Genomic DNA, 20507 nt, shown 5'->3' with positions numbered 1-20507 from the left:
CTCATTTACATTTTTCTGGAGAGTGTGATGTGTTCGACCATCCTGGGAGGAAAAAGATCCATCTGAAGGATCCCATAAATAAAATCAGACATTCTCTAATCAACTCAGTGTGTGTTGTATTTTTACACATCTCCATATAAATTTGGAAGTTCTGAAATATTCATCTTGGTGTCTACATGAGCCATTTAGAGTCCATTTCAATTGAGATGTCTCTGTTTCATCTGTTCATTCACTATATATATATATATATATATATATATATATATATATATATATATATATATATATATATATATATATATATATATATATAGTATGGTTCTATGTTTTTGTTTTAGTTGTTCAGTTTCTAGATAAGATTTTAACTTCTCACCACAACCAAAAGGGGGCAACAAAGCGGCACTTTTCAACATCCTGAAACACCAAAAAACCCCAACAGCAACACTTTTACTCTCTCTCTCTCTTACACACACTCCTCTCTTATTTTCCTTCCTTGCCTTCTCTTCTGTCTCTTAACCCTTTCCCAAATTTTCATTCGCTCCTGTCAATAAAAATCATTGATGCAAAAGATATGAGATGAAAACAAGAAAAATGGCTAAAACCAGTCTCTCTCTCTCTCTCTCTCTCTCTCTCTCTCTCTCACACACACACACACACACACAGACACTTAAAATGTGTTACAAACAAAATAAAACTTCAAAATGCAACTACACTAAAAGATGATAATCTAAAGATCTCTCTCTCTCGGTGTGTGTGTGCGTGTGATGGCGCAGCGCCCTTCACATGCGGGAATGAGAGAAGCTGAAGGAAGCAGCCGGCTGCCTTTGCCATTCATTTCTATTGGTGTCTTATCTCCAACAACATAGTCATTTCTTCTTTATCTAGGACAGGGAACTGGAATCTGGCATCTGGAAATACGTGCCTGTCTGAATATCAACAAGCACGGAGGAAGGACATTTCTTTAATTTTATTTATCTTTTGTCCACAGCCCCCTCCCCCCCTCTCTCTCTCTCTCTCTCTCTCTCTCTCTCTCTGGCTGCTCTGCGCTCTCTTGTGGACTCTCTTAAGGCACTTTGGATAAAAGCCTCCACAGAAATGGCAGATTGTGTGTCTCTTATCTATCCTTCCCTGGGCAGGTGGTGAAGTATTTGAGGGAAACGAGCAAGTATTTTATTTCTGGAAGGGGGGAAAAAAGGCGCAACTGATCTTTTCGCCCCTTCTCTCCAGTTATTTCGGCCGCCGAGCCAAAAGTGTGGTTTCTCTTTTCTGGTTTAATCACAGGAGCGGACTCTTTACTCCACGTATCTTCTTCTTCTTCTCTCTCCATCGTTCTTTCTATTCTGTAGCTGAAAGCAAGGATATCCAGCTACTCACTCCTCCTCCTCGTCCACTCCTCTTGGAGGAGAACCCAAAAGAAGCAGCTTTGGGCTTCGCGCTTTACCTTCTCCCGCCGCTCCGGCGCTGCAAAAAGGATTTCCAAAAGTCATTTCAAGTGGACCTTTTTGTGATTTTGGCAGAGAAGTGCAGCTCGGGATCACATTCAGGGGAAGAGAAGGAGGGTAAAGCACTCTGACCTGTAAGGGATCAGAGGGAGAGCAGAGTAAAGACGGACAGAGAACAGAGGAGGAAAAGGAGGCGAGAAATGGAGAACACGCGTGGTCTCTTATTTCCAAAAATGTATTTTCGGATGGATTAGGACAAAAAGAGCAGAAAAGAGGAGAGACCTTGATCTGAAACCTTACATTTTCTATTATCAACTTCTGTCTGGATATGGACTGCTTGCTTTTATGGATCAGCTGCTTATGTGACTGACTGTCGGGCGTTATCACCCGGCAAACTTGGACTTGTGGGGGATTTAAGACGTGAAAAGTGAACCCTGCACTGCAGCTGCTCTCTTTTGGCATGACATGATGCTTCTGCAACAGCACCTCTGGATTGATTAATTGATTGATAAATATACCTGCAAAGTGGGACTCTATTGATTGATTATCTCATTAAAATAATTTTCTGCCCATTTCCCCAGTTTAACGTTTAAAACAAAGACGTATCCTGAAGTAAACCTTACAATAAATCATATATATGTACTAGCAACTATTTCAGTCCCTTTAGGAATATTACATGAGCGTTAAATATATCATAAAAGTCAAAATATGAGTACTGCCGCTACATTAAAGCCCCTCTAGGAATTTTACAGGGTGCCACAAGGGCAGAAAGCACCATAAAGTACTATAATAATGACCATAAACTCATAATTGCCACTGTAAAATTATTACAAGTGCTTCGCGGGATTCCAGTTTGGAGATTGGAAGTTATTTTTGGCTGCGCAAAGTAGAGCGACTCTTCCACACCACTGCCCGGACAGAGACAGAGACAGAGAGACACAGAGGTCTACCTACTTGCCTCTGTCTTACATCCCGTCCTGAAAGAAAAGAGTGGGATAGACAGAGGGCGGAGGGGAGAAAAGAGAGAGAGAGAGGAGAGAGAAGGAGAGGAAGCGTAACTGCGGTTAATTGGAGCAGACTTGGCAGAGAAGAGGAAAGGGTTTTTTTATTCTTCTTGCAGCTAGCAAGACTTTCCTGTTAAAGGCTGTAAATCTCTCCCTCTTTTTTTGGCAGAGAGGAGGAGAAGAAACGACCTCATCTATCCTTTCATTTAGGCTATCTATCTTTTCGTCCTGTCAGTTTGGAGAGCTGAGAAATTGGCAGCGCCGAACGGAGAAGACAAACCTAGGAGAGAGGTGGGATTATTTCAGCAAAATTTGACATTTTCTTCTGGTCGAGATTCTGTCACCAGCGTCGCTTGGATTCAGGATTAGTTACTCCAAAACACCAGGTGAGCGGATGGCCACGCTCCGATTTTACGCGTGTGTGCGCGCAAGTGTGATTAGTTTACTTCATGGGCTGTTTGTGTACGTGTAGTGTGTGTGTGTGTGTGTGTGTGTGTGTGTGTGAGAGAGAGAGAGAGAGAGAGAGAGAGAAAGGAAGAAAGAGTGTGTATGTGCGCGCGCCTGGTCCGTGGGTGTATGTGAGAGGTGAGAGACTGAGTGGCAGAGAGAGAGAGAGAGAGAGAGAGAGAGCGCGAGAGCTCGGGTGTGTGCGTGTCGTCTAATGGCATGTGTGTGTGTGTGTGTGTGTGTGTGTGTGTGTGTGTGTGTGTGTGTGTGTGTGTCCATGAATTAGCGAGAAGCCGAGAAAAACAGAGAAGCGTTTTCAACTTCCACTGGTAGAAATCAAGTCTTTAACTCTTCGCCCTTGAACTCGCCGTAAGGCCACCGGGCTGCTCAATATTCATTCATCGCACTTCATGCGTGTGTATGAAGTAACATGAGTGCGCTAAAAGCTGGGCATCATGGGTGAAAGACAGTCTCCCACGGGAAGAGCAGGGGCGTTCAGCAAGAGATGCAGTGTGGAATAAACACACCCAAAGCCAGCTCAAAATGCAGAAAATATGTTTTTTTATTAAGTATTTGTTTTTATCTGCCTTGTGATGATCCCTCCTCTTCCCTTTTTCACCTTTATACACGGGCTTATTATGAACAATGGGCCCCTGAGCACAGACATGTAAAAGGCCCCCCCCACTCCTCCTACATAGGAACAAGACACCCAGAGGGAAAGAGACAAACTTCAAACCACGCAGCCACATTTTGTTGTCTCTTTGTGGTTGCTTTCTGTCTCTTTTGAAATGTTTTGCGTTTTTTTGCGGTGCTTTCACAGCTTTTGGTGGTTGTTTTTCGAGCGGTCATTTCGCATCTTTGTAGTTGTTCGATTAACTTTCCAAAAAGAAATGTTAACAGTCCCTCCAACCAGAGGCTCTGGTCCAGGGGCCCAAGGGGTCAAGGGCCCCTGTGTCTGTTAGGGCCCGTTCAGTAATCCATCCACGCCTTTACATAAACTGATCTGTGTACAAACTTAGACACACGCTCGAATACAAAAATAACAGTGGATTTATGCTCCAAGGATTCCCTTGATCCGGTTGGGGTGAAGCACCTTTGGGTGAAAGGGTGCCGTTTTGCTTCGACTGTATAATTTTCCCATTTGTTCAAGTCTTCCCAAACACAGACGTCGTTTGTCTGAGTGCTTTACAGCCCAGCAGGTGCATTCTCGCCCTCCCTCCTGCGCTCTCTCTCTCTCTTTTCTCTCTGTGAGTGTGTGCAGAGAAACAGAGATTGTATGTGTGTGTTTGAATGCAAGGGTAATGACAGAAAGTGTGTGTTTGTAGTGTAATGGTGTGTGTGAGAGGAGAGGAGAGGAGAGAGGAAGATAGAGTGGATGTCGTGTGTGTGTGTGTGTGTGTGTGTGTGTGTGTGTGTGCTACAATGCAACACACACCTACAAACACAGGGGAGGGATGCATGGGGTTTAATTATCTCGGCCGTTTAGCAACAAGGTGGGCATCAATCGTCAGAATGGAGAAGGACCGAGCACCCATTGGAGGTTGCAGGTGTGGGTGTGTGTGTGTGTGTGTGTGTGTGTGTGTGTGTGTTGATTTATAGTGTGAAGCCGCTGTCGTATATATAGATCTGACCAGTAGGTAGATGGACTGGCAGCAGAATGCCTCCGTCACGCTGACCAACACTGGCCATCTATTACCAAGATGGGGGTGGTGGTGGTGTGTGTGTGTGTGTTTGTGTGTGTGTGTGTGTGTGTGTGTGTGTGTGTGTGGGGGGGGTTACAGCAGGCAGGCAGGGATGAGAGGAAACAGAGAAAAATGTAAAAAATACTGCATTCACAATCCTACAAAGGTAAAAGTACATGAGTGTCATCATAAAAAAGGCATTCTGTCGAATTAATGCGAAACTAGGGGGCGCCATAATGAAACCAAAAAATAAAAAATATATTTTCTTAGTTTTGGTTTGTGATTTTTTTCTCAAAGGAGAACACAGGACAAGTGATTTACAGAGCAGACATGTACTCTATGCTGTAGCAGACGAACAGTTATTTCAGTTGGACCTTAGAGTATCAAAAGTACTTGTTCTGCAGAAAAATTAAACCCATGTGACATTTTCACATAATACCTGCATTATTAGATCGTTTATACATCAATCACTTGCATTTACTGTTGTAGCTGGTCGAGGTGGAGCTAGGACTTTACATACAGTTAGGTAGCTTTAATGCTGGCTGCGGCCTGCTGCACCTGTAACCACACCCATCTGTGACGTCAGTGGGTCCCAGAATCCACCTGTACATCACTGCAGCAAGGTGAGACGTTAAACCACTGGAGGTCAGCAAAAACAAGATGCAGGGGGTGTTCAGTTACAACAGGCTAAATGTACCGCCATCAGAGAAGACGGTGACAGAACAAGTAGACGGAGAAAAGAAAAAAGAAGGGGTGAAAGACTGGATGAGAAGCAAGAGGAGAAATGTGCTCACAGCAGGCAGGTGGAAAGAGAGTAGGAGATGATGACAGATGACAGGGGAGAAAAAAGGAGGACGAAGAGAAACAAAAGTGGGAAGATGAGAGAGGAGGAGCACAGTGCAGAGGGGGTCACTGCTGTTCTCTATTAGAATTGCTTCATGGTAAAACTAATTCATTTTGTCACCTGGTGCTCCTGTGATATACTGAATCCCTGCTAAGCCACTGAAATAAAGTGAACCAGATTTCAGAAGTTGCAGTAGTTTCTTCAAATGTTTTTAATACCACTGCCCATGTGATCATCTACATATCTATACAAAGGCTGCATGTAAAAACCAGCTCAGTGGAACTGTTGCGAAGCTGAATAATTGATATTTATTGATTTTCTTAGATTTAAACTGAAGTGAACCCATTCAAATAAAGAGGGGGATGAACCGAAAGACAAAACATTTAGAATAAAGAGGAGGTTAAGGATGTAGGAAGCACGGAACAAGGAGGGAAAAAGTTGGGGGAAAAAAGGAGGATGAGGAGAAAGGAAAAGGGTTGAAGGGAGAGTGGTACAAGGAGAGGACAGGCGATATAGTGAATTAAGAAGGGAGAATAGATTTAGAGACATGAGGACAGGAGAGAAGGGAGAAGAGAGGGACATCCATAAATTGTGGAGGGGATGACGAGGCGCGGAGAGGCGCTGGAAATATACGAGAGGGGAAGGCTGGCTGAGAGGACAGCAGGATGAACGAGAGAGAAAGAGGGGGAGAGAGATAGAGGGAGGATGCTATTGAAGAGCTATAAGCTGCCTTACTGTAAATTTGAAATATTGTAGATTCAGCCTGTTTGGACCAATTATTCTTACCGCGGTCTAGTTTATGGTCTCTTACTGGAAATCTCTGAAAAACTGACAAATGAAAACTTCAGAACCAAATACAAACTGTTTCCTAAATGCTGTAGCAGCAAGGAAGCATTCCCTTCAAGGCGAAGTGTTGCTTACTGGTGTTTTACACCTCTTGGCCTTGCATGAAGCATTACATACTGAAGCGACATGCTTGATCAATTTAAAGTGTGTGCAGTTTACTTTACCACCTCAAGCTACTCTTTGGAGCCACCATTGTGCAGCTTTACATGAAACCTCAAAACAGCCGAGATTTGGTCGAGGAAACAATCTCACCACAAGGTCCATTTTTGGATCATATCACATGAACTTCCTCAGCCGATGGAGTTTGCCCAGTGGAATTTTAGATGTCCAAATGTCCTTTTTTGTCTCAGAAAAAAATGGAAATTTGACAATGCAGATGGGTAAACGCTATGCGCTGAAGATCATGTGATATGATTGAAAGCTCCAGGACAACTCAATCAATCAAACTTTATTTGTATGCACCTTTGTTTGTATAGCACCTTACATACAGGTTAGTGCAACTCAAAGTGCTTTAAAGATGACTTACAAGCAGACTACTGAATGGTTAGGTTAGGTTGTTTTCTCAGCTTCCGTTTCCAAGAAAGAACATTGAACCTCAGCATTACCAGTGTTGCATTCATTTTTGGGTTTTTCTTTGGAATTGGCAGCTGACATTTACTCATACGACCCTGTTTCATGTCCATAATGATTAAGCTCAAATCTATTGAAAATAATTGCAAAACATAAAGTATGTGGCTGCCAATGGAAAACCAGCTGCCTTCTCTCCACTTCTTTAAACCTAGTTTCTTTGGAGCTGTTTGGTTCTCTGAGGCTCTGATTATATGTCTTCTGTTTTACATAGAAACCTCTGATCAGCTGTATGCCGCCTGGCATGTGTGATACTATTATGACTTGTGTATTGCAAAATTTCAAAGAGCAAATTTGATCAAAGTGATGTCATACAATGAAGGAATTCTTACACTTCCGTGAAACTCTAGTATAATTTAATGTCATGCGTGCTGAAATGATCAAAGAGTCTTTATTTTTGTGTCATATGAAAGAAATTGCTCAATGGCATTTTGGCAAGAGGCAGAAATACATTCAGCCTGGTTGCTAATTACATACTGAAAAACTCAAAGCACATTTTATTGAGACTGACTAGAAGTGGCAAGGCCATGCAAGTCAAGCTGGATTTATTTATTTATAAGTTGTTTTCCTCAACAGTTTGTCATTAGGTGTTTTAGAGCAGGACATATTCTGTTACTTTGCTGCATTTCTCCTTTTAGTCAAGATTTTTGAGGGCACAGCCATCTTGTTTGAAGAAAACGTCTGTGTTTACATTCAGTGTGGCCGGTCGATCTAATGTAAAATTATGAGCATAGAAGTGGTACATTTTGGCTGTCTAGAAAGGGTGATTAAAACATGTAGTGTGAGTTAAATGAATAGTTCGACATTTTGGGAAACAAGCTTATTTGAGATGATTATGAGATGATCAATACTACTATCATATCTGTCAGATAAATATGAAGCTGGAGCCAGGAGATTAGCCTGGTTAGCTTATCTAATATAAAGGCAAGGGGAAACAGCTAGCTTGGTTTGTCCAAAGGCCAAAGAAATCTGCCTACCGGCACCTGGAATCTTGTCGTAACCTTGAGGTTTCAAGGCAGCCAGCAGAGATTCCAGGAAGTCATGGTTCCCAGCCATGAAATAGTCCAGAGACTACATGAGATATAGCATGTGAATTAATGAGTTCTTTGAACAGTGCCGGGCTAGCTCTTACCCCCATTTCCAGTCTTTATGCTAAGCTAAGCTAAGCGTCTCCTGGCTCCAGCTACATATTTAACAGACAGACATGAGAGTGGTATCAATCTTCTCATCTCCCTTTAGCAAGATAAAGAATAAGCGTATTTCCCAAAATGTTTAACTTCTTTAACATAACGTACAACGTTGATAAAGTCTGCCTAGCTTTTGCTGGGCTGCTGCTCTGTTTGCTTGGTTAATGTTGGGAGAGAAAATTGTCTGAATATGGTGTGTTTTAATAGAAGAAAAGTTGGGTGGGAGGATTTGGAAGACTTAAAATGACTACTATTGCTACTCTTACAACAAATAATGGTTGTTATGGAATTGTTATGGCGCCTGTAGGTCAGTTCGCATGTCTGTGGAGGTCAGTCTCAGCTCAGATAGGAGCCCTGCAGCTGATAAGGATTCAGTGATTCAGTGTCTTGCTCATAGTCAGCAGGGTGGATGCCTGCTGACATGAGGGTTTGAAGATCATCCAGTTGAAGGTTGGTGTACGCCGCATGACGACCTCCAAGAGCGTGTTTGTGTGAGCTCTGACTTAGATTAATTAACCTCAACACAAATGTAAAAAGTTTTTGAAGATTGTCATGGATGTGATTTGCTTACATGACTCCTGTGGGACAACATACTTTCTACCCTTCAGGCTCCAGTATTGACCCATGTGTCATTTAGTGGTTTAGTGTTTCTTCTCCCTGAAAGCAGACACCAGTGTCCCTCGCAGCATTACTCATCTTGCCGGTCACAGCGTCTGGATTGCAGCTATTAACTGTCCTTGTGTAAGACATTCTGGTCGCAGGCCTCTTTCTGGCGTGTCGTCACTTGACAAAAGAGGCAATATGCTTCAATGAGACTGGATCCCGGAGTGAGACTACATTTTTCTTCTGCGTCCTGAGTAGGAAAAGTTGAAGAAACCTTGGCAACGGAGCAATGCCAAAGTATTTTGTCTAGCTGCTGGCTTTTTGAAGTTACATTTGTTAAGATGGAACATAAACACTGTCCTGCATTTAAACCCCATTAGAAAAGCGATAGACTTTCACAGTGCATGCCCAGTACAATGGAGATTTTGTTGTCACAGTGCTGTATAAGCTTTACATTTTTTTGTGTAAAAGAATTAATAGTTAAACCTTAAAAGTACAAACCCTTAGCAAGCAGCAAGCTTATTTTATGGTATTTAAATTACATAATTTTACAACCCAGGCAAAAGAGGAAGCAGCTTGATATTACTTTAAAGAACTGGGAGGATATGGTTGTCTTTAAACATATTACATCTTTCCCCTTCTATCAGTAGGGACATGGTTAAATAGGGTTAGCAGCAGAAATAGAAAGTGTGTGTGTGTGTGTGTGTGTGCATCTACATCACCTCATGTATTTGTAATGTCTCTCTTGTGTGCAAATGGAAAGAGGTCTTCTGGGGTTAAACAGAGCTGTTGCATCACACAACAGACTAATTTATCAATTATAATAACTGATGCGATGTTTGCTGACTGTGTGTGTGTGTGTGTGTGTGTGTGTGTGTGTGTGTGTGTGTTTGTGGGTTGGTGTTGGTGGGAGTGCAGGGGTGGGGTGCTCAGGGGGAATTCTCCCCATCAAACTGAAACACACATCACTAGTGATGGGAACAGGGCCAGTTCTGTGCCTGTAAGGAACACATCACAGCTCAGATAATCTGGACTCAACAGAGCATACACACACACACACACACACACACACAGGGTGCTGGTATCAGAAGATATATCAAAGGATACTACTCACTCTCTTTCTTTGTCTTCCTTCAACTATAGTATATTAAATCACATTAAATGTTATTAAGTAAACAAGTTTATACTGTACATACATATGTCAGACTGTCCTTACCAGAAAAACAGCAGCATTGATTATTTGATCAAACAGCTTCGACTGGTTGTACCAATGCTGACTGTCCTCTGGTGTGGTTCTACGGATCGCAATGTCGGTTTGTCTAATGTTCGGTCGGTCAGTCCACCACTTGTGTCCAGACTGAAATATTGGTAAGATGAATCCTACTGACTTTCCTCTAGCACCTCCAACAAATTGAAATTTTAAATTTAATTTCTTAATGACTTTGGTGATCGTCTGCCTTTTCCTCTATCCCTTACCTTTTCATCCAGCGCCATCATCAGATCAAATTTGTCCAACACTTTGGTTTATGACCAAATAAGTCAGCCTCAGCTGCACTTTGTGTTCCGTGCCAGTTAGCAAATATTAGCATGCTAACACGCTGAACACGGTGAACATTGTACTTTATACTTGGTTAACATCGACATGTTTGCATTGTCACTGTGAACATGTTAGCATGCTGATGTTATCCAAAGCACAGCTGTGTCCAAGTAAAGCCTCAGAGATGGATGACTGCAGACTCTTAAAATGATCTACTACGTTCGAAGCCAGTTGACAAGCAGGAATCAACTTGACATGCTTATAATGCACATAATTGCGACACCAACGATTTCTGGTCCTTTCTCCTACAAACAGTCAATCTTGGCTTATCTCAACCAAGACCACAATCTTGCCCTTAATAGTTTTTGCTTCCAAAATTGACAAAAAGCACTGCCGGTGCGTCTTTGTCCTACCGATGGGTGCGCCGCTTCAACAAAACATTCAAACGGGGTGTTTTGTGAGCCATTAACAACCAACCTCTTTCGCCATTTAGGCACGAGGACTTGTTGCATCTGGCCAGTCAGTTATGTTGACACTATTTCAGAAAAGTGAGTGATTGAACTCTATGGTTATTTTGGAGGCTTGTGGTGCTATTGAATCGCGTCGCATTATATTGATCTAAATTAACTAACAACTCAGTCTAACTTGACTGAACAAAAGGAGTCAACAATCAGAATTTGTTAAATAGATACCTCAGAGGACTGATTTCATAGGCATCAGTTATGTTATGTAAATATTGTTTTAAAGCCTTTTACTGTGACAGTATTCTGCTGTACTATATAAGTAGAGTAAATATTCAGTATTTTAATAGTAATCCTAAACACTGCTGAAGCACCCGGTTGTAAATGGAATAACATAAAAAACATATAGTATACGAAGTAGAACAATAAACTGTAAGCATCTGTTCCACTTTTATCCCTGTAAGTCTCTATGTATTTCCCTTTCTTTTTCTTATCTTCTTGCCCCTCACCCCTCCTCCTCCTCCTCCTCCTCCTCTTCCTCCTCCTCACTGTGACTCTCCAGTTCACCCTTCAGCACGTCTACCAGTGTGCGTAGCCTATCCTTAGTTGACTTAACATGGTCTGACAGGCCAATCCCTATGGATTCTGATCAAATAGAGCAATAGTGTACACAGCAGCAACAGTGCAGCCCCAGCCTGCTAAAACAGCAGCCATAATATGGCAAAGATCAGCGTCCTGCAAAACTGATCCGACGCGTTTATCTGCTGATTCTACTTTTTTCTACCCACAAAATATTGAAAGAAGTGGTTAGGCTGGTATTTAGCTCATGACGAGTGTGTTAAAGGTAACACACACCAGCACACTGCAGAGCTTGCAAATGGAATAACATAACACTTGTGCTTTTCACATTTTATCAGTATATGGTAAATGTATACTGTACTTGACTTGTTCCAAAGGCATGCAAACAAACTTTTTAGATTCGTGGGATTTCCCACCTCTCAGGCAGCTATTGTGATCAACTTGCAAACACTTGAAACTTGCTGGAGATCAGCGATGCTATTGTGTGGTAATGCAGTTGTGAGTAAATAGTGCACTCAAGGATGCTCTGACATCTGATGACCAAAGATTGTTGAGCTAATCAGGTGGAGAAGATGAACGATAAGCAAACATGGACATTGTGAAAACTATAACGTGTATTTAGCCATTTTTTTTTTTTATTGAAAAGGTTGCCGTTCGAAAACATTAAACCTGGGTTTACAGGACTCGTTATTTCAAACAGATCAACACAACACAGGAAGGATATCATTTGTGATTAGGACTATAGAACATGTAATGCTGTATTGTAGATGTTATACTGAGTGCAGAGACTTGATCTGAGTCTAACAGACTTTTATTTACACTATTAATTAAAAGATATTTTGAAGAAAAGTTTTTTCTTAATTTTTCTGCCATAAAATGAAGAAGAAGAAGAAGAATACGGAGACAGTAAAACTCAGATGTCAGAGTGTCCCTTAGCGCACCAGCAGCAAGAGTTTTCAGATCAGTCCTTGCTAGTAACTGCGAGAACCAACAGCCTGTAAGTTTTCATTTCAACCAAAGACTTCACCCACTGATTAGTACTCCTTCAGGTAGAGAGCAAGAACTCACCAGTGATATCACCTGCTGAAGTCACGTGTTTGAATGAAAACATGCAGAATGTTGGCTCTCCATGTCACGTGGTTTGAATGTTTTAGTTTCTGAGCTGCTTGACATATTTCAGGACAGTATAGAGCAAAGGACAAAGTCATTGTTTTGCAATTCACAAGTAAGTCTTAAGTCTTGGCTATTAAGGCCTGAGTCAAGGCCTCAAGACAGGTAAGTCACAAGTCAAGACCAGCAAGTCCCTCTAGTCTAAGTCTAAAACTTAAACTCAAATGCACCTTTCTCTCTAGCCCTGATCCAGGATACGTATCATGGTCCTGCATTGATATCTACAGGAAGTCGGACAATTTCATTCATAGATCCACTCATAAAATGTACCACCAGTGTACCATGTATCTGGATCAGGGTGCAGCTCCACCTGCTCGCGCAGCCTGATTGGCTGCTGTCAGAATGATTCAAAGTATATATCTGTGGTCAGGAAAATGAAGCGTTAATGCGCTGCACACTTTTTAAGCCTTATTTTAAAAACGTTTGTGATATTAAGTCATTCCAAATAAAAAGGCTTAAGTAACAGTGAAGCCACAAGTCACCTGTGTTTAAGTCAAAGTCAAGGGGCAGTTGAGTATAAAGTTTTTGTGACTCAACACATCCACAGCTCTGATTCCAGTATTTTTAAAAGTGAGACTATGTAACTCTTGAAAGAAAAAGTCATTACATTCTTTCTCTTACAAATGAAAAGTTGTATTCATAAGTGATAAAACGCATCCTTTCTCAATGAATCACCCTCTGAGGCAATGCTGCTGCAGCCGTACTTGGTCTGGTATGACCAGTAGCTAGGTTAGGCTAAAGGTTGCTAATGTTAGCAAACTTCAGATATTGCTGTGTTACTGACATTACTGAGTCAGTTCACTGACTTTAGGACTCTTCTCTGCTTGTGCTGCTCTTCCACTACATTTTAGTATTCATCATTATCCTGTAATGTTACATGTGGCCACAGTGACGGCTGTGCAAAGCTTGCATAGTCTCGTTTCGATGCTTCTGTCCCGTCAGGATTGATTGGAATTGGTTGCACTGGTGTTCTGTCTATGTTTACGGACTCTGGTTACTTTGCTGTTGAAATGATCCCCTTAGCATATTGTTACTTTGTTAGGCTGGTTTCCGTACAATTTTTTACAGTCCCACAAAACATCACTGAAGATCATCACCTGGGCTGAACACGGCTCAGTTTGCTGTGCAGATCTTACGCAAGGTTGTACTTCTTGTCAGACTTCTTAGCTGCTTCAGTGACAGGTGCCAAGGCACGGCTCTGATCAAAGACAGCCACAACTAAATTTAAATCAACAGGGATTATACATGTCACAGCCAGTTTAAATGGCTTCAAATCAACAGTGGAGCAATTAAAGCCAACAGGCACGACACCGTCACAGCCAGTTAAATGCCATCGTTAGTACGTTTACTTATTCAGAAATCAAGCTCATTTGACGTAAGAGCCCAAAGGGTCTGTGTGTCAAGCCACAAATTCAACTTTCTAAATGTTGTTGCACGCTGTCATTTATAGCTTGGATATACCTTTGATAGTTTTTCTAATACTGGAAGAGGACATCTCCCAGGTTCAACTACTGGGATTTGATTTAGACCAAATTATGTTCTATTTTCTAATGTGGTTAGTCCAGTTCTACGGATGATATGTTTCTAGAAGAGGAAAGACACTTAAATAATTATTTTTTTGCTGACTGTGTTTCTCCACGAAGACATTCAGAACTGTATGAATCCTCCCTGTGTATATGTGTGTGTGTGTGTGTGTGTGTGTAGGCTTTAAAACGACAGGTTAACCTGCTTGTCCTCTGGGGGCTCTTCGTTTGCAGTCCCCTCAGTGCAACAGAAAATAGAAACGATGTGTGTGTGTGTGTGTATGTGTGCCTGTGAAAATAAGAAACAATGGAGGCTTCTTCTTTCCCCGAGTGTCCTGCTCTCTAGCTCTCTTTCCTTCCCTCCCTCGCTCTCTCCTTCTTCTTCTCTCTCTCTCTCTCTCTCTCCATTTATCTCCGTCAGCCTCTCTACATAGCAGCCATGGCTTTATTCAAGGCTTTCTAGTTTCATTGGACCAGAGTCCAAACTACCAGAGGGATTTATGAGTGCTACCGTTTACATGATGTGAAAAAAAAAAATGAATAGATTAATTTGATGATACTGAAAATTGCGTTTTTTAGCAATCATGACTGAATTTGATTATATGCTCTACGCTGTGGCAAGTTGTGGTCAGACAAAAAAGACAATTTGTAAAACAAGTTTATCTGCGTAGCTAGGTTGTGTTGGCTGCAGCTGGAACATTATAATGCTGAGCTGCACCTCCTCCTCGGCCAGAGAGTCCACACTGGCACTGACTCTGGTGACTCTGACGGTGCCACAGTCTGAATAAAGCTGGAAGACTTTTGCTCAAATTGTCTCTTTTCTTGCCAGAGAAGGTGCTCTCTGTGTTCTGGTTGCCACTTTATAATTTTCAGGGATAATATGTCTCAGATCAGTGGGTTACAGAAATGTATGTGTGTCTCTGACCATGACAAATCTGATTATAGGGTCTTTTAAACAATAAACAAAGTGGGGCCAGATCCATGCAAGCACAACAGTCAGATTATAATACTGAAGTTAAACTCTCAGTCTGTGTAATTATAATATGTATGAAGTGCTGATTTTACGGGCAGTTGTGGGAGGTGTCCAGCCCCTGCGGTAGTTGTCTGGTCTGCTGATGCTTGTAAAAGGTAGCAGATTCACTTGGAGAGGTGGGACTATGCTGTGATCCTTCTGATGGCCACAGCGTACCTTTTGTGCCAGCGCCTGTGCTCTAGTGCAAGCCTTTGTAATTGTGCCACTGCAGTTTGCACACAGACCCTGGCACATGCCTCTTGACACTGTGCTAGCCATGCTTATTGCTCTATAGGAACGCGTCATGCATGCACAAAGATACGGTGGCTCTTTTAAGCGTTTCTACTTGATTTTGGGTCACGGCGAAGTTCTGTGACGTGGAGGAACTGGCAACATGAGGCTGTGGCTACACAGACCGTATTTGTTAGTAGAATAAATTCATCAGTCTTGTCATTGGATTTGTTGACGGTAATAAAAAGATACAGATACAGAGAGCCTTATTCAGTCAAGCAGACAAGCAGATTTGGTGAATTGGAGATTCTAAATGACCCATAGGCGTCAATATGTGAAGCTGTGTGATAGACTGGCAACCTGTCGGGTCGTCTTGACCAATACGTGTTGGGATAGGCTCCAGCCCCTTGCGACCCCGTACAGGATAAGCAGGATTAGGTAATGGATGGATGGATGGAGGTTGTTGTTATTACGTATGAAATAGTTTCCATGGTTTCCATCACATCGTTCGATAAAAAGGACATTTTGTGAAAGTGATTGTTAGTTTTAAGTGGGTTTTTCCTTTTGGCAGAAATAATTAAACTTAATGTCTGGAAGTTATGTTGCTGCTTTCCTGCGGCTTCACAGAAGTTAACAGAAATAAATAACTTTAAAAAACAACATTCAGAAGTACCAGAGACAAGTAAACAAACCGGCGCGAAACAAAGGTAGCAGTGCTCTCAAACGAAGACTGTGGCACCTCTCCTGCAGTAGAAGAAACGTAAATCAGTGTTTAAACCGAAGCTGGTGGTGCTCCCTAAAATGAATAAGCTGTTTTATCTGATAATGGGTGGTACCTTGACTTGCGGTAGACTCAAGTCAAAGTACCACTCAGACTTGGCTCATTATTTTCAGGATTTGATTTGAGCCGGGGAAGTGGACAGGCTGCATTGGCGGTGGCACTCCAAAACAATACAAATGTATGAAAATGTTTCAACAGCAATTTCCCTTCATTGATGTACAGGAGGCGCAAAGAAGAAAAGAAAAGGGGTCTGCAGGAAAATAACTGTAAATAAATAAATAACTCAAAAATAAATAGCTGTCACACTAACACAGCTCAGGCACACTCTGCACACACACACACTATAGGTACATTGCTAGCTAGCTACAGCTTACTGTCTGTAGAGTTGTTACATTGAATGGGGGGTGTCTGTGAACATGCAAGTTAAAGTGCATACACATAAACTAACACATTTAAGTGGCACATTAGCATGTTAACATTTGCTAATATGCACTAAACACCAAGTACAGCTGGTCGTCTGGATCGACATTCTTGTCTGTCAGTTGTTCTCAGTACCCATCACTAACCATGATGCTCCACTGGTATGGGAAAACACTGCGATGGAACCGGTTTATTCAGTAATCACATTTTCTTTGCTTACTCTTCATTTACCCCATTTTGTCTACTCACTGGAACTTATTTTGACCAGCAACATTTGTCGGAGTGTGTGCGTGTGTGTGAGTCCAACTCTCACATTAAAACAAAGGCAGAGGAAGGAGAGAGGGGGAAAAAATGACGAGAGAGAGAGAGAGAGAGAGAGAGAGAGAGTTAAGAAAGAGAATCTGGCAACTGAGCCCAAACCTGTTTATGTAAACATTAATCTTGGCTAAACTGCTGATAGATTGGCTTTACAAACACACACACACACACACACACACACACACACGCACAGACAGACAGAAGCGAGGTAATAGCTTCAATCCCACCTCTCTCAATAGATATACTCCCATGAATACGACACACAGAGAGAAGCGAGGCTGCTCGTAATTAAGTTCTACATGTGCAAATCCAGTTGTGAAGCATTGCTTATGAGATCGGCTGTATAATCACATCGCCCCAAAAGGGAGAGACCGCTTACTTAGCATTTAAATAGGTTCCTTCCCCCCTGCAACTGTGTGTGTGTGTGTGTGTGTGCAGCACAAATATTGCACTACACTGTATTTCATTGTGTGTGTCTCACTTTGTGGAAGAGGAAAGAGTGTACATATGTGTGAGAGATGTTGTGTTTGCACAATAAACACTGCCATGTATGTGTGTGGGTGTGTGTGCATCATAATGTATCATTTTAGTGTGTTCCTGTGTGGGTGTGAGAGGGTGTGATAAACACATTCTCTCATTGCAGTGTATGTGTGTGTGTGTGTGTCTGTGTGTGTGTGCAATAAATCTGCCTGCACATGATTTCTTAGTGGTCCCAGTGGAACATTGTAGTGTCAATAGAGCCAGTTTTAAAAGGGAAGCAGAGGGAATATCACAGAAAATTAACTCTGTGTGTGTGAGAGTGTGTGTGTGTGTTTGCTCTGCTCACACGAAGGAAATTCCTTTTAAACCTTTGCTTTTTAAGGTGAAGAGTTTGTGTTAAATTCAACGTACAGGGAATTGATTCCTGTCAATTAACTATTCGTAGAAGCAAAGTGAAACATCATGTTGTTTGTTTTGGTGTGTGTAGGCTATGTGAGTGTATTTCCCACTGGGGATATTGCTAAGGCAGTCAACTTCACGGAGGCATTGTTATTGAAATGAAACATAATGTCAGCTTGTGTCCTGAAGCTCATCTAGTCTACTCATGCTCAGGGATTTGGCCTTCTGAAACGCAACAGTTATTTTCTTCTCTCCCTGTTTATTTCACTGAGTCTGCAGTGCAAAATGAGTTGGCGCTGTTCCCTTCTGAAGAGGGGGCGATCTTTAGAAATGGATTGCCTAATGGGTTTGTAGGAAATCTACGTGCTGCATTCTGTATCAATATGTAGTGAATACGAAGCAGCAGCAATTTAATTAACATTCTCCACCATTTAACATGTAGTTAAAATGTATCTCAGTTTTACACTAAGCCGTTTCTCTTGATCAGTCAGGAGATAATGCACCAATTAGCTTTGTAAAGGAATTAACCTGAAATCAGGTAGCAAGAGGTAAAACAAGGAATGGATACGTAAACGTGACTGAATGTAAGTTACAGAAACCAAAGACAACAATCTTTCTACATGAAACAGTTATTACACACACAACTAACAACACACAAACAACTTGACCCACTTGGCTGGGTGTTCTGCAGCCGTGATGGCTTTCAGAGTTTGATAAACTCACAGTTCGTTCAGTTCTAACTTCATCATGTTAGCATGCTGGATGTCGGCTTTCAACGCGTTCTGTGCGGCTCGGAATTCAGTTGATTCTCCCGGGCCCACCCGGGGTCTGAAGAGAAACGTGGACTGCAAGGGCAGAGGGCAAGAGAGCTGGGCTCCGGACAGACGGCCTGTAGGCCGCCGTCCGGGTCAGTCACGGAACTTTGTTAAGGGTCTGCAAAGTATTGAAGACAAGACAGCGTTGAAGTGGAGAGAAGACTTAGACTAGCCTGGGCTTTCTCTGTTTTAATAATCTTCTGTCCAGGGCGGCAACGATGTGATGTCATCGGCACAACACCTCACTCCCAACCCAGATCTGTTCTGCCTTAATTATTTTGTACTGTACTAATTTCTTCCTAAAGAATCAATTGTTTGTTACCAATTTAATGCTTCCATGTTAAAACTCTCATTAGTTATCAGCTGAAAGACACTAAACATCTATTATATGAATGACAGGAAATCATCCTTATGAGTAATAGACTGGTAACCCAGGCAAATGTCATAAATCATCATCAATCATGTTACATCTGTTATTATTAATACACATACATATGTTCCTATATATATATATATATATATATATATATATATATATATATATATATATAGATGCATCCATTTACTTATAACAGCAAATGAGAAAGTAAAATAAAATCAACACAGGTCAGTGTTATGTCTATATTCTGCTCAGGAATATCTTTTGTTTGTTGTTTGGGGAAGAACCCCCCCCAGCAGACACACATTGGGTGTGACAGTCGACATTCCAATTTACATCTCCTTTCTGGAATAGTATCAAAATCAACATGTTGAAATAAACATGGTATATCAGTTAAAGAACATTTGACTCTGAATTCCAAGGTCGGTTTCTGCTGTTCTTTGTTCCCTTTATTGATGAAGGGGGGATTAGTGGCGGTCATAAATTGGCTCACTGTCACTTAACTTTCATTGGCGTCCTCTCTGAGACCTGGCAGGGGTCATTTTATGACCCAAAAGGAGAGTAAGACAGGATGTGTAGGGAAAGTTTATCTGTTAATTCTCACAGAGCTTGTTTATGAGTCAGAGGCAGGTTGTTCAGGAGAGGGCATCAGTTTTCTCTGGAATAATTAAATTGTTCGTCACCATCATCATAATCCTACAGGTTTTACAGTGTTGCACAGTCCTTACTCTTGTCAAAAAGTGGAAATAGTCCTATTTGACATTTTCAGGTTTTTTTGAGCAGGACAGTAAGAACAGTCAGGCAGGACAGGTATATTTGGTGGATTGCGAGGCAGAGCTCTCTTTAGGGGTCCCTTCCAAAGATATCTATAAATATCAATTTATGATGTTAACTCAATATCAGGTATAGTAAGCCTACATCTGTCCTGGTACAAATGGAATAAACATTTTACCATTTAAATGAGTTAAGAAGCTGACATAACCAGTCCAGCCATTTGAAGAAATGTACATGTGCTAAATCTGGCAAAAATCAACACAGTCATCTGTCAGAAAGCTCAATGCAGCCAACCCGCTTCCTAGAAATTCCATTTATACATTACTATTTTGCAACAGCAAATATGTTTTGAAAGGAATGTAATAACACCACACAGCACACACACACACACACACACACAGCATAATGTGGAAATGAGACACAACGTGTTTCTTGTCTTAAGATTGAATTGAAACCATGATCCCTTTCCCAAACCTTAACCAAAGTGCTTTTGTTGTCTAAACCCCCCACAAACTCTGTGTGGTACAAAAATGAAGCTCTTCCTTTCCTGTGATTTGCTACACTGCAGGCTTGTCCTTGGCGCTAAGACTAGATGGAACAGCCCCAACAGGCAACACAGACATCAAACTCTGAGCTATTAATATTTTTACTCCTGGTAGCTGGATGGGTAATGAGCAAAGGCGTTCAAATGAAACTGGTTCCAAACTTTACTTATTTAAGGAACTTGCTTTTTTTTTTCTGTTTATCGCTTACAGGAAGCAATATTTGGACCTGACATGCTTTATTCTACACCTCTGCTTATGCATGGTGTCAACAGCTAGTGTTTATTTGAAATTTTGGCCAAAAAGTCACAAAAAAACCTTCCCTCAAGGTCCACTTAGTAGTTTTTTCCAGAGATCTTTCATAGTCTATCGCATATACAGAAGTAACAAAATGAAATTGCAGA

General features: G+C 41.6%; 1 protein-coding gene across 2 annotated transcripts in view; it reads left to right on the top strand.

Annotated features, from left to right (window-relative positions):
* The window catches only part of il1rapl2 (interleukin 1 receptor accessory protein-like 2), a 457851-nt gene that overhangs the window by 54492 nt on the left and 382852 nt on the right, over nt 1-20507 (top strand). The window contains exon 1 of one of the 2 annotated variants that reach the window (XM_044205049.1): nt 834-2832. The exons of the other annotated variant lie outside the window; for it this stretch is intronic. The gene's annotated coding sequence lies outside the window, so the exon portion shown is untranslated. Of the gene's footprint in view, nt 1-833; nt 2833-20507 lie in introns of those variants that run through there. 2 annotated transcript variants of the gene reach the window in all.

The sequence above is a fragment of the Siniperca chuatsi genome, linkage group LG8 (genome assembly GCF_020085105.1).
Source record: "Siniperca chuatsi isolate FFG_IHB_CAS linkage group LG8, ASM2008510v1, whole genome shotgun sequence".
Classification (NCBI taxonomy): Eukaryota; Metazoa; Chordata; class Actinopteri; order Centrarchiformes; family Sinipercidae; genus Siniperca; species Siniperca chuatsi.
Note: the sequence above shows the minus strand (reverse complement) of the source record. Positions and strands in the feature narration are given on the sequence as shown.